The sequence below is a fragment of the Xenopus laevis genome, chromosome 5L (genome assembly GCF_017654675.1).
Source record: "Xenopus laevis strain J_2021 chromosome 5L, Xenopus_laevis_v10.1, whole genome shotgun sequence".
Classification (NCBI taxonomy): Eukaryota; Metazoa; Chordata; class Amphibia; order Anura; family Pipidae; genus Xenopus; species Xenopus laevis.
The window spans coordinates 166,923,157-166,938,727 of NC_054379.1; positions in this window are offsets into that span (position 1 = coordinate 166,923,157).

Consider the following 15,571-nt stretch of genomic DNA (forward strand, 5'->3'; position numbering starts at 1 on the left):
ACATAATTCATAATATGACGTACAAGATGTACTTTTCTGTATAATCTGTAAATTCTTTAATGGTTTTACTTCTAATTAACTTGAATAGGTCACTTGAGATGTTTGGAATATTAGCAATTCTGGATTACACCTTTTAGAATTAAACAGCACAAATTTACAGCACTGCCTTGAATTTTATCCTACCTTCCATGACTTTAATTTTGTTGTCAGACTTTCTAACTTGTCCCAGTGATTGGCTGGTGTCTGAGCAGAGTAGAGATTGTGCAGGGCGTGTGCCAGTGCATAGACTGCAGTGTAAACTTTATAAGTGACTCTGTAATTGTGATTCCCATACACTGATAAATGCTCATATCTGAGAGTCTCATTCCCAGTACAGTTTCTAGCTACTTCACCATAGCTACTCAGAGTTTCAGCATAGGAACCTTCTGGAAAATGGCAGTGAAATATCCATTCCCAGGTGTCTTTAGTTAAATCATCTTTGTAGTTATAAGGGGAAAATGTAGAGTAAAACTGCTCAAAGCCGGGGATCTTTCCTTCTTGGATTAACAATGATAATGAGCCATTTAAGGTTATTTCAATATTTCCATATCTGTAAAGTGTAACTTTGGAGAAGAAAGACGACGTTATCCAAAATTTGGTTGGAATTTGAGCTTTTCCAAATGGGTTCATAAATAGTGCTGCAATTGCAGAAGCATATCTTGCGCCAATATACAAGACAATCACATAAGCAGAACTTTTCCTGATCTGCTGAAGAATCTCTTCTGAATGATAGCTACTGATAAAAGCGCTTTCTCTAAGTACAGCGATGAAGGCTAAACAACCACCATTATTAGACAGTTCGGTACTTATCCTTTCCCGGCCTCTGTATCCAGTGTCATCATTTGATATAATGAGTCCGACCCATTTCCAGCCAAAGTGCTTCAGTATCTGCACAATCCCATCAATTTCTGCCTCCTCATTGGGGATAGTTCTGTAGAATGATGGAAACTGGGTTCTGTCATTGAAAATTGGATCCATGGAACCATAACTGATCTTGAAAAATAAATGTGAAATTTAAATATATTCTCCCATATGTAACAAATGGCACAAAGTTTGCTCAGTAGCAGTCACTTATAGCAACCAATATAATGCTCCCTTGCAAACTTAGTGCCTTTTATTACATAACCCCTATAATGTCTAATGTATTTATTTAATTTCAAGTTAATAGATTTCTTAAATATGGAACCTTCTTGTCTCTGCAGATATGCAAAATATATGTGTAAATATGCAAAAACTGGTTTCCTTGTGGTAAATGTGGTGATCTGGATTCTTGCTATATACAGTAGTAAATAAACTTATGAAAAAGTGAATGAGGACCTGTCACCCAGACATAGAAACCTGTATAATAAGTAGGGATGCACCAAATCCACTATTTTGGATTCGGCTGAACCACCGAATCCTTCGGAAAAGATTCAGCTGAATTCCTAATTGGATCCAAATTTGCATATGCAAATTAGGGATGGGAAGGGGAAAACATTTTTTACTTCCTTGATTTGTGACAAAAAGTCATGCAATTTCCCTCCCCATCCCTAATTTGCTTATGCGAATTAGGATCGGCTAGGCAGAAGGATTTGGTTGAATTCGAATCCTACTGAAAAAGGCAGAATCCAGAACCGAATCCTGGGTTTGGTGCATTCCTAATAATAAGAGTCATTTGTTAGTTGAACATGAACCCCAAGTTACAGTATGATCCACATAACTACATAGTCCCTGTTGCTCCAGTAATGTGAAGCAAAGATCTACTTCATTTGTGACCTTTGGGGACATGTTTAACCCAGGAACTGTCTTAAGTGGGCTGATATATCCTGTACTTTCACAAAAGTGAATCCCAAACAGTGTGTTCCCAGTCCAGCAATTTGACAGGCTCTCTTCTGCCTCCAAACAAAAGGACAGTTTCATAGGAATTTACTAAAGTGGTGCAGCAGCAGCAGCCACTAGTGGAGCCCTCAGCCAAAAAGCTGTGATTGACAAAACCCAGCAAATCTGCGGCTCTGGGAGTGTGCAAATCCTCCTGGAACATTATTATAAGGAGAAAGGAAGTGTTGGGACTAGTGATGGAATATCCATACTTGATACATGCCATTAATCACCTGTTGTCTGTGAGTATAATAGACCACCAGAACCACCGCTGATTATAGTCTGGGTACTAATTATACCCCATTCTCTCTCATCACCCATAATAAAAGCACGTTTGATGTGTTATTTCTCACTATTCACCATAGTTAAAAGCAATCTTTGGGGTGCACTGCGTTAAGTGACACTAAACACTTGTTTGGTGGCAAACTAATTAAGAATGCTACGCTATATTATTTTTCTGTTTTTCCCCCTCAAATATATTTTTGAGGTATACAGCAATTTCTTTTGAAACTTTGATAAATCCTGTAGCAAGCATTTCAATGTCTCTACTAAATGGTAGTGGTTTAAAGGAAGGGAGAATACAATACTAATATTTCTGCTTGTGGAAAGTTGTTTATGTCCTATTAAATTATTTACATGTTATTGTTTTATATTTTGTTTCACTTAATTTCACTTAATTTCCCATTTATACTTGTAATGCCAATAAATTCATAAATTCCTTCCAACTGTTAATTGTCAGCTCTTGGGCTCCATTCAACATGGAGCAACTCTTGAAGGATACAGCAGACCCGCCCAACAGTCCTTCCTCGTTCTTTGAAAGCCTGAGGCAGTTGGGGTTTGGGCCAAAGAGGTCAAGAAATTACTGTCAAAAACCCATAGGGTAAAATATTTCATAGCAAAAGTGATGTAAACGTGATACATCTATTGGCTAACAATCATCATTATAGTTAGCTTTCAGAACATTTTCAGCTTTGCATAAGGAACTGGATTGTGCTGGAAGCTAACTGTAATTATCGAGTTAGCTTATAAGGGTATCACATTTACACCACTTTTATGTTTAATATCGAAAGTTTCCCTTATAACTTTTCAGTTGGCGAATATGGTACAAAACCTTTACCTGGCAAAGCCTAAGAGTACATATAATTCATCAGATGACATAGACATATATTGTATGTGACAAAGTACTCCAAAGCTTTTAAAATCTTTCTATTGAGAACAATGGTGATCTATCTATTCTTTAATTATTTGCCCCTTAATCTATCTACAATGATTTTACACACAATTTGTTGTAAATGTTAGTCTTGGTCTCCTTAGAATTTCTGACTTAAACATGCTATACAATAAAAAATAATGGAATAATTACAAACAAATAAGAATAAACAGTGTACCTATAGAGGAAGTACCAGCTATTGATTATTATTATATTTCATTTTGGGGGTTATTTATTAAAGATCGAGTTTTTTAGTGCCAAAATCTCAAATTTTTAGATGAAAATAACTTGATTTTTTTAAAATGTATTAAACCCCAAAGCAGCAAAAAAATCAGAATAAAAAAATACTCCATCTCAAACCTGTCCAATTCATGTAAAGGTCGATGGTAGATGATCCCTTTAGCTTCTAGAAAATGTTTTATACCTTCATGGGTCTCGAAATTTTCAGGCTGTTTGCGATGGTTTTCGCTTGAAAACTCAAATGATTGAAGTTTTTTTCCGGCATCACACTTGGTAAGTCACATGATTCGAATTGAAGCTCAATTTTTTTTTTAGTTTTTTTTTCTCAATCTGAATTTTTCAAGTTAATTTATAATTAAATAAGGTGGATGGGAGTTTGGTCAAGTTTGTTTTATTTAAATTATGGAAAAAAAAATCGAGTTTTGGTATTGCCAAATCTGTATACAGCTTCACACGGTTTGATCAGTGTCTCAAGCTCAGCCAATCCACATAACTAAAACTTCATTAAATTATTCTACATTCCAGTGCACATTAATGCATTGTCTATCTGTGCACTGTATATATACTGTATAGGCATAATTAGCCCCTAGAAGGGCCGAATCTGGAAGGATATCAGGACCAACCTTTACAACCTTTAGCAGGCAAATAAAGACTGAGATTTTCCATATATTAAAAGTAAATAGTACATTTTATATTTACCTACCTGTGGGTATTTAAACATCGATATAAATTTGGCCATGGAGAATTTTGTGTTAGAAGACGAGTCTCCCAAATATCCCATCAGCTTTGCTTTCTCCCAGCAATCATAATTTGGAACTTGATATTCTGCTCCAGACATTATGGCCAACGTATCATAGAGAGATTTAGGTTCATGTTCACAGGAGTCATATATCATGTATCCCAGGGAAATATTGGGTAAAATCCTTGCACTTCTATTTATTTCTTCAACTGTAAATAGGAAAGCCACATAATGTCGTTGATATCTCTGATCTGTCCTGTGAGTTATAGATACCAGTCATTAATCAAGGGCATAAATAGCAAAGCCCACTCCTTGAAGAAGCTATTTACAATACTATTTTAACACCTGCTTAACGCTTGACAACCCTTATATTTTTATATATGATTTAAAGCAATTTTATTATAACAGAAAAAATGGAAATCATTTTCAAAAACTGATTAAAATTGAGTCTATGGGAGGCGGCCTTTTCGTAATTCAGAGCTTTCCGGATAACAATTTTTCGGATAACAGATCCTATAACTTTTAGTAATAAAACTAATGACAATTCATTATATTTAAGAGGTACTTGCCAATGAGCATTTTTAAAATGTGCCGATGTGCTATATGGGTATTAATGATAAACCCAATGCATAAAAAATAAAATATAAAATTTCAGAATTAAATTATAACTCTATGGGACAGATTTTTTTAAGATCTACTAAAATGGTGGCAAATGTTGAAATTAGTTTTATGCTAATAATCTTTTACAACAAAAAGGTGGGTATTTACTAAAACTCAAATTTATCTAATTTTTGTATTAAAACAAAGTTGACCTAACTCCCATCCAAGAACTCATTTATCAAAACATCAGCTCGAAAAAGTCAATGAAAAAAAATCGTTTTCGAAATGCAATTTTTCCGAATTGACACTCAGAAAACTGGACTTTATAGAATTTATCGGATTATTAGACAAAAACCAGTGCAAATCAGGTTGTCAAAAACATCTTCAGGAACATCTGCCATTGACCTCGACAGGTTTTAGCTGGAATGATTTAGATATACTTGTAGATCGAATTGCAAGTTAAAGCTAAATTATCTCTTCCATCATGGTGGCTCACATGATCCTAAAACGTGAGATGTCAGATTTGACAAAATTTTATCAAAATCAAAAATTTCTCTTTAGCGTATGATAAAAGTTTGACAAGTGTTCACATATTTACTTTGCAATAAGAACCATTAGCCTTTTTGAATGTATTAAACATACCACTTTATTAAGATCACCATTCTGATATCTCAGTCACGTCAATGCAAAAGGTTTTCTGCTGCACACCACTTGTTAAATAGGGTGCATTCAATACCCTGACTGCCTCCAAGTTGAATGGCATCAAACTATGGTTTTATAGGTTTTTAAACTACAACTAAATTCACAAACTTTAATACGATGAATATCAAGACATTTATAAAAAGCTCTGAATAAAAAAAGTGCAAATGAAAAATTACGCTCAATAATTAGCTAAAAAAATATGAATACTTTGTTTTTATGACAATTCCTAGAGAAAAAAATTCCAAAAAACCTTAAACAGTCCAGTTTGTTTTAAAGAAGTCCAATATGATCACCGCAGCTCCCATTGACTTCTATAGCACCTCAACAACTTTTACTTAACAAAGTTTATTATTAAAGGTTTTCATGTTTTTTTCACTTAATAAATCTCGAATTTTTAGAGCTTGTTAAAAAAAATAGGAAAACCACAAAGATTTTAAAGACTAAAAAACTAAATTACATTGGTACTAAATGGGCCCCTTAGTAATAGTTTCTGTAGATCTGGTCTAGACTGTATATATAATACTACTCGCTGTTATGAGCAGATATCCACAAACAGCTGAACTTTACCAGAATGACACAAGTATGCAGATCTTGCACAAGTTTATTACTAGGGATAGGTGATTTTTTTTCTCCTTGTTTTGGCCATAGACTTGTATGGCGCTGTGCGTCAAAAAATAAAAAATGCATCAAAAAAGTTTTGCTGCACAACACAATTTTTTTGACACCCATACACTTTAATGGGCGTCAGCGATATTTTGCCGGCAGCAAATTTTTGGCCAAACGAAACGAGTCAAATTTGCCCATCCCTGTTTATTACAAAACTATAACGATCTTCCATACAATTAATCAATCCAATTGGAGATAAGAAAGCATGTAAAAAAAGTTTGTTTCTTTTTAACAAAAAAAAAACCCACCAACACAGTTTACACTTTTAATTTGCAAAGCTTTTATTAAGAAATTACTTACTGATTCTCTGCATGCGCTCCTCTTCTGAAATGGCAACAGGGCGACGATCCATCATGCGGCACTCAATTTCTCCTCCGTGCCTTCTATGGGGCAAATTCACTAACCTGCAGAGTTGCGATAGCGAAGGTTCGTCAGGGTGCCGCTAATTCACTAAAATCCGAAGTTGCGCTCACGGAGGCGAACGGTAGCGAAGTTGCGCTATCGTTAATTTGTCAAGCAAAGCGAAGTTACGCTAGCGATGCCTACGGCGCCAAGTTAAAGTACAATGGACGAAAATGTAGCGGCAAATACATTACACTACACAAGCCAGAGAAAGCTTCATAAGATAAAATAGAGTTGCCCTATACATGTGCCCACTGGATATTTTAGTTGCCATATGTTAGGAAATGTAGGGGGGAAGGAGGGTATCCCCAAAAAAATGTACAATCTTTTTCAGCCTATCACCCTTAAAAAGGAAAATATGTCAGCGTTTTTTGGGGACTTAGAAAAAATTTTAACTTTTTTTGAAGCAATCCCGATCTACTCTATTGAACTTCGTCTGGTCTGAGGTGGCGAAGACAAGTCTGACGCAAGAGGTAACGTTCAGTAAAATGTGCAAGTTAGTGAGTTAGCGTTGTTACGTCCCCTCGCCATAGCGCAACTGCGCCTGGCGTAACGGTGCAATGTAGCGGTAGAGTAGGTCCACTTTGCTAGCGAATTTACGCAAGAACCCGTTAGTAAATCAGCGAAGTAAGGAAATGACGTCACACTGGCGAATTTGCACTAGCGTTAGGAGCTTCGCACTTTAGTGAATTTGCCCCTATTGGAGGTGTTGATGTTTTTTTTTTTTGTTAAACAAACAATTAAAAAAAAAAAAAAAGAAACAATTACTGTTACTGGTCCTTTAAATGAGTGCTAACTTTTCCCACTGAAAACTGATGAAGAGGGGTAAGGGTTAAAAGTCACAATACATTCCTAGAACTACAGGGAGAGTTAAAGGGCAAAATATAAAAATTTAGCACACAACAAAAAATATGCAGTATTACTGAAATTGTGTGTAACATTACAACATATGCTACACTAGCTATTTTTCTTTTAATATTCTCATTATTTTATCTTTTATGTATAACTGTATCAAAAAGGAAGTTTTCATCTTTTGGTACATTCCACTTGAAGTATAAAAAGATACAATGGTAGAAAACGGATGCAAAATTGTGCTGAGCAGCTAACAAAATACATTTGAACATTTTATAAAAGTGCTGGGGATAATATAAGTAGTTTGTCAGTAGAATATGGCACATTCCTTTGATACCTATGTATCAGGCCTACACTATTAGAAATTTTTGAAGTAAACCCATGGTTGCAATTTTAATTGTTTTCCTGTGTTATCATCAAGTTAAGAAACTGGTTAAGTCAATATAGTGGGATCGATCTAGTTTAAGGCTAAAATAGAACTTTATGGGGGCTTCAGGAGACAGACAGAGGGGAACTGTTCAGGTTTTAGGTTTATTTGTGTATCTAAATAAGATTGGTCATTTGGGCAACCTCTTTCGAAAAATTCCTCAAGTTGGCATGGCTGCCATGAATGATTGGAATCTGTTATAACATTTTATAACATTTTAGTTTATACAGTTTCTTTCACTGAGACATTTGTTGAGATTTTGTGGAATGTTTCCTCATGCCTTTGTCCGTTGTGCGGAGGAACATAAGAAATGGAAATCCTCTTGCTCGATCTTCATATAAGGGATGGCAATATCTAGTTTACTTCTGTCTGGAAACCTTTTAAAAGGTGAGCCCTCAAGAGAAGGGGATTGTGATGTAAAAATAAAGGCTACTTTACGAATCAGAAATATTCCTCTAAAGGCATCAAGGTTCGCAATTCTTAGGTTTCAGAAACCTGAGATCATTATAAACCTCTATTGAAAAACAGAGTGATTTAGGAATGGAGAAAACCTAGGTTTCCTTATAACTGGTTGCATATAGTTGTTCTGAGATTTGTTTTTAATCAGTACTCATTCATTGCAAATGGATTTTTGAATTGCCCAATTGTTGCCTACCAATGTAGCCATTTGTCATATTTTGGCACATTACATGGACTGTGTCATTGAAACAAACTGAAAGCAGTGAAATGTAACTTTTGGTGAACTATGCCAAACTCTGCCTTTTGATAACTATACTCCAATGTACATCACATCTCAGTAAATAACAGAGAACCAAATACTTACTGTATACACTTATATTCAGCTGGATGAACTTTATATGTATTTATTGGTATAGTATGGGAATTACATAAATGTATAAAAGCTGCAATAACAAAGTCCCCAGCTTCATATCTGGTTGGATATTTGTGGCCTCTTAAAGTGCATCTGGGTCCGTGAATGAGCTGATTGCTCCAGTCCACTGAAAATTCAAGCAGCAATATAATCAGCAGCAGCATGTTCCTTTGAGTAGAAATAGACAGATACAGAACCGTGAAGTATCCCATAATGTCATTATCCAACAACAGAGTCCAATTTATACTTTCAGCAGATGCTACATGAATGACAAAAGTCCATTTTGATGAGATTATTTTTTCATCAAATACCGGCTCCAGGGGAATGAACGAATGTCAGAACGGTAAATTAGATGTCGGCACCTCTTGGGCAGCAGAGAGAGCAATATAATGTATATATATATATATATATAATTACAGTAAAGACATGTTTTTTTTTTTGTTTGAGACAAATTAATAATTTAATTGACAGTCAATTGACATTGTGTGCTCATATAACCCAGTATTTTCATCTTTAAACTATTTTTGTCAAACTCTAAAATTCTACAGGAATCCTAATGAAAAAGTTGTTTGAAACAATAAAAAATACCTCAACGTTAAAACCAAGTTAAAATTAGGAAAATCAGATACAGTAGGGTGCTTGGGTGCCATGTTTAGCCGAGTGCTGTTGGGGTATGTTTGTGGGTTCAGAGGCAGGATAAGTCCCATTGGAAGCCAGTCTTTTGTAGAAAGAACATTGCTGCTATACTTCCTTGTGGTTGAGTTTCCATGTTCTCTGCTTCCCCTCAGGCCTCCTGCTTTTCACATTTTCTTGGGTTGTGTGGCCATCATCCCCAAGCAAATAGGGCTGTATATGCCCACACTTGGGCAGCTAGTTTGGCTTATTTGGACCCCACTCCCCGAAATTCTGGGCATAAATACCAAGCAGGAAGAGAAGGGGGTTCAGTTTACACAGACCTTCTTGCAGGATCACTGCTGTTCTGCACAAAGTAAAAATTGCATTTGCTGATGTCCCAAGACAATAAGGAGTAGTGGTGGGCGTATTTGGGGCGTTTTGCTTCGCCGAAAAAAATTTACAAAACGGTGCCAGCTAGTTTTTGACGGCGTTGTCAGTTTTTTTTTTGTGCCAGCATCCTAATAAAGGATGCAGGCGTCCATTTTTTTTTTTTTTACGCCGGCAAATTTTCGCTGAGTTTTCTCAAATGTATTCGCCAGCGGCGAATTGCAGGAATTTGCCGCAAATTTTTGTCTGCCCGATAAATTCGCCCATCACTAATAAGGAGCATTGTGAGATCATACAGTGGAATGGAACAAAAGTACATCAATGTGTATGGCAAACTAAAAAGTATCTGTGGGCCAATAACTTAACATAGTGCGTAGTTAATTCGGTCCATTAAATTGAAACTTTTATATGTAAATATAACCTGCCAGAGGAAGGCAAAAACCCTACCTTGAAGTTCTAAAGAGACCTTCCAGTCAAAGTATTATTGAAATCTAAACAATGTAAAATCTATTTCATTTTTTAATTAAAATCTCTTTAAAATCTTATACTGAAGGACTACTTGAGATGCTGAGGACAGTGCAACTAAGAGAAAAAGACGATGATCCTTGTTTTCTAAATGAACCAACCAGGAGACAAATGTCACATAATGAAAATGATGCTGAACAAGTTCATCCAAGACTACAAAATCTTCATTGGTGCCAATGTAAAAATTGTGTTATTTGATACCCATATTAATAGAATGCATTTGCTGCAAGGAAATCCTTTACGTTCCAACGTTTATTGAGCGCTGTCTTAAAGAGGACTTTGTTTATTTCATGTTGGGTTTGGTAAAGAATTTGAAGAAGTGTCCCAGTGATGATGGCTATCATAGGTAAGTATCGCTTTATGATCTAACAACTATTCAAAGAATTTAGGGAAGTGGCACAGGGGGAGATTAGTTGCCGTGGTTAAATTTAGGCTACTGTGTGCAACTCATCTCCCCAAATTCCCTTCCTGCCAGCAAGAAAAGCTATCACCAGTGGGAAGGCATATGTGGTGCTTTGTTTTCCAAACTTTTACTCAGCAATAAACATCTAGCGACTTTGTTAAACACAGTGATACGTATGCCTTACCACTGGCGATTGCCTTTATTGCTGGCAGGAAGGCATTATGGGCAAATCTCCCCCTGCGCCACTACCCTTACACAATGATTTTCTCATCATTGCAGGGATAATGTTCATAAAATCAACTTTACCTCTAATGGGTCATCTTCAGTATTGTAAATATGTAGTGTCAAGCCCAGGTATAGCAGTGGATCCACTACGCTCTACCTGATTACAAAAGGCAGCCAAGAATAAGCAAACTGTAGCCCATGTGTTAATTTGCCCTGACACTTATGGCAGACAGCTAAGCTTTAAAGGGCATTGGCATTTGTCCCCCATGACTTCTTATGAGTGACTCCAGGCGACAAATCTCTAGAAAATGCCTCTCTGTTATTTAAAATGAAATCGCTGGTGATATGACAAACATATCACTAAATCTTGGGAACTTGACTCCAGAGGAAACTTTGGGCAATTAATCAATATATATAATATACCACCAGCAGTTACAGTTATTTGCAATGGAGATGCATTTTAGGGAGATTTCTCATACCCAGTAGCTCATAAAAAATGTACAGGCAACAAATCTACCCGTCAGCCCCTGCCCTAAATCTTAGAAGCAGATTCTGTGCCTATCTGCACTCCAAGAATATGTCCTTTATTGCATAGCCCTAAAGATAAATCATGTAGTCATAAATTATGTTCTGTACAATAGCTGTTCATATTAATTATATTGAACAATGCCCCTTTTAGTATATTAACATTTTATTTATATAGTGTCAACATGTTTCACAGTGATGTCTATATAGAGAGAGAGAGAATGGCTTTTCTGATTTAAAAAATCTAGGGGTTATTTTTCAACTGTTTTTCATTTGAATGTATCTAATATAACAATATTTACAAATAATATAAAATAAATATTATATTTGTCCAATTTTTTTTAAATTCTGTGCTTTTTTTTCTATTTTTTTTAAGGTACCTACAAATGACTGCTTACTGAAGTTTCACTCGTCGGGTTCATTACTTTTTGGGTGGGAAAAATGCAGACCAATCCCTTCCTGTATTGTAAAAGCTATACGCAAAACTTTCCCTGATTCTTATTGTCTTTACCATGGATTTGTTCAGTTGGACGATTATCCTGCAGTTGATATTGCTGAGGACTTAGACTTAAACATAACATGTTTGTAAGAGGTGTCTGAATACTTTACTGTAAATTACAGGTTGTTTTGTTTGCCAAGTTTTAGGTGGCATGCTTATTCCTTTTTTTGTTATAATTAATTATATTTTTATCAAAAACCACTATGTTAAAATAGTTGTGTTTTTGCTGTGTCTATCATGAAAATTTATGTCCCTCTTAATTTATATACTATTGTTGTGGACATTATACAAAATGTAATTGAGAACAACTACAAAGTTGCCTTTAAATTGTTTTATAATGAAAAACAATAAAACACATTTGTTCTTTCAAGAAGTATTTATTTACCAGTCTATAACTTTTTAAGTCAGTTGGATATGTTTGACCCCCCCAAAAAAAAAGATGAATCCAAGAACCGAAACCATGGGGGCTATTTATCAAAGTCCGCATTTATCTCAATATTTTCTACTACAAACTTCAATCAAATCCGCTCGGGTTTTTTACTCTTATTTATAATTACATTTTCCCAAAAATTTGCTTTGCAGGAAGAAAATCTGATTTTCATAAATTTTTCGTAATTTCCAGCCGAAAACTTTGAGTTATTGCCTGAAACCCAGTGCACATCAAGCAATCATTGGGACTTCTCCCGTTACCTCGATAGGTATGAGATGCCGGATTTTCAGATTCGGACTATTCTATCCTTGTGGTAAATTCCGAAAAAAATCCTGATTTTTTAAAAGTCAGATTTTATTTTAAAAAAAATCACGTATTTTTCGTGATTTTTGCATTCTGAGTTTAGTAAATAAACCCCCATGTGTAATAAGAGGACCATTTGAGGCTACAATCTGCTGACTGTATCGAAATTTGCCAGTCTTGGTTGCAGAGAGGGGTGCTTTGCTCATTTGCTCACTCTGTGATGAACAGTATATCTTTTTCTTCTATTATCTGTAAAAAAAAAACCCTTTGCTTACACTTGGATTTGTAATAGATTGCTCTAGAAAACAGTTGTCCTACTAAATAGTTAAATATCAATTCACATTAAACATAATTACGAATCAAATCGAATAGGAAAAAGGCAAAACAAGCCACATCAAATAGGATGATGTATAGTTGTTAGCATCTGCCAATTTACTGTAGGTAAAAAATTATCTTAATCTGCATAAATGCAGTTGTCAACTATTATTGATAGCACAGGTCATTCAACTCACTGTTTGTGCAACAACGTTTTAATTTCTTTAAATATGCACAATGATTATACAGAAGTCTATTAGTTGATAGAAGTTGAGATCTTAGAATAATTGGATACAAGGGGCCATGTAAGAACTTTGTATTACAATACGACAAAACATGGTTTCAAAACATAGAGCAATGTTCTAAGACTGCAGTTGACTTATCTGGTTTGTCTACAGATGTTTTGCTATTGTGTCTGTCACAGAAACATATGTGGTTTGTAGCTTCCCTTGCACAACATTCAACAAGTCTTCCATAAGAGGAAAAATATGTTAATTTGAAGGTTTTTCATAAACAGTACGAACAAGCCACCACTTCCTGGATCGTGGGAATACTAGGTTGGTACACTTTTCGCCAACTTCTGTTCCTCCAATTGTTTTCTGTTTCACAACAGCCTGTTTCCTGTAGGTGTTGAAGTTGTAAGAAAGGGTTGTAAGACTAGTTCTTGCAACCATAGAGTCCATGGTAAAATGGATGCGTTTAGTTCGTTATTTAAGCATTTTTGAATGGTAGCACTCCAAGATTCCTGTGTGGCAGTTGTTCACCAAATGTTTGAGGTCTGCAATAAGAACACAATTAGTAACAATCTCTGTAAGCTTCAGATAAGCAGCACTGTCTTTTACAAGCCACTCTTTGAATTGGCATTGTTCTTTTGTTAATTTAGCATGAGTGCATTTAGGGTACTTTTTACAGTCTCGCCATGTATGTTTGTTGACAATCTGGTGAAGGAGAGACAGACAATTTCTCTCAACATATCTTGATCTCCCTGGCAGTTACAGATACACCACCAGAAGTGCCTTATTATTCGACCCACAAACCGAATACTTTACATTGTTTTCTTCGACTCGCAGCAATTGTTTTTTTTCTTAATGATTTTGGCATAGTGCCACACATCTAGTTGATGATTGATTTTTTTATTCATCACGCTCTTTTTTTTTTTTTTTTTTGATTGTGGGATGCTTTTTAGTTGCAACTATACATACGTCAATTCTGTCATGGAGGACTCTGTCAAGGCATCTTGTGAAGCTGTAGGTGCATTATTTGGCAGAGAACCCAGGGCTATCATACTGCCCATCACTGGCAAGTGCAATAGGTTGGTTTCCTATCTGCTGTCTAATTTGCTTACGTTCCTTTTGCCAGAAATGGTGGATGGTTTAGAATAATAATTTTCGTTGATAGTGAAAAAAAGGTTCTTTGGGAAATTTGTTGTACACCATAAACATCCAAAAATTCATTAATTTTGTTAATGTTGTCCCCGGAGAACAGGATAGCTTCTGATAGGAGGATGTTTCCTGTACAGTAATAGTTTTGGCTGAGTTTCAAATAGTTTGGTGGCCAACCTCACAGTATCCAACAACACTCAGATATGACCCTTCTGTTCTTTTTCTAAATTGTATCAGAAAGGCAGTGGCATGTTTTGAATGCCTGGCATTTCACTTTGAAAAGAAGTGAATCTAAGATTGTTCGAAAACAATAAATGTTTGTTCATCTATTATGGATTTTTCTATACTGGGGACTACTGATTCAAGAATGGAATTTATTTCCTCTAGAGAAATGTGCTTAAGTGTATCTTGGACTAAAATAAAGTCAGAATCATGTGGGTTATTTACAGTTGATATGTTTTTAGAACATCAGTATCCAGATTTTCACTAGTTATTGACATTTCATGTTGTGATTGAAAATCAGAGTTTAATGATTATGTGGATTTAATAGGTGTGATGCTGTTTAGTATGGATGCAGCCTTGTTCATGTATTGTGTTGTCAAATGAAAACAACTGTAAGTATGATCCTTTTCAACTGTGTCTGCCTCTGCCTGAAATATGATCCTTTTCAATTGTGTTTGGCGCTGCCTGTCTCCATAGAAAATCAGGGAATTGTGTTGTCTGATCCATATACACATATTCAGTTTGGGTGGATGCATCAATAAAGCACTTTCAACAATCTGCTGATTTAGATTTATTCTTACATTTCCTTTGGAAGGACCTGATAGCGGAAAATTAGTTTCAGCTACTGATGACTCCACAGAATCTACAGAACCAGTTGTACTAAAACTTGGCATTAGGGAAACATCATGCCCAAATAATGTTGGTACAGATGTAGGATGAAGAACCTTTTTATCACCTTTGGTGATTTAACAGTTGTTTGAAAAGTGTTTTGAGCAAATTGAGCATTTTTTTTTTTTTTTGGTACTTAGTATTTTTTGGGACAAAGCATCTATTGCCTCTGACAAATACTGGTTAGATTGTGTAAAGCATTTTCTAATCCTACCAATGTTTTTTTTGGAAAAATGTGTTGAATAACATTCTCTTTAATTTTTGTTCGGCCCGTCCAACTATGGCAATTTTTATCAAGCACAAAGGCATTGTCCTGGAATATGCAAAGCAATGATTTTAATGGATTGCATAACATTTATTTGGCAACACTTTTAACATTTAAATATTTGTCTTTCAATCAGTAATATTAAAATTACAATTTATACATGTAAGAATGTATGTATGGATGCCTAGTTGTAAAGACATT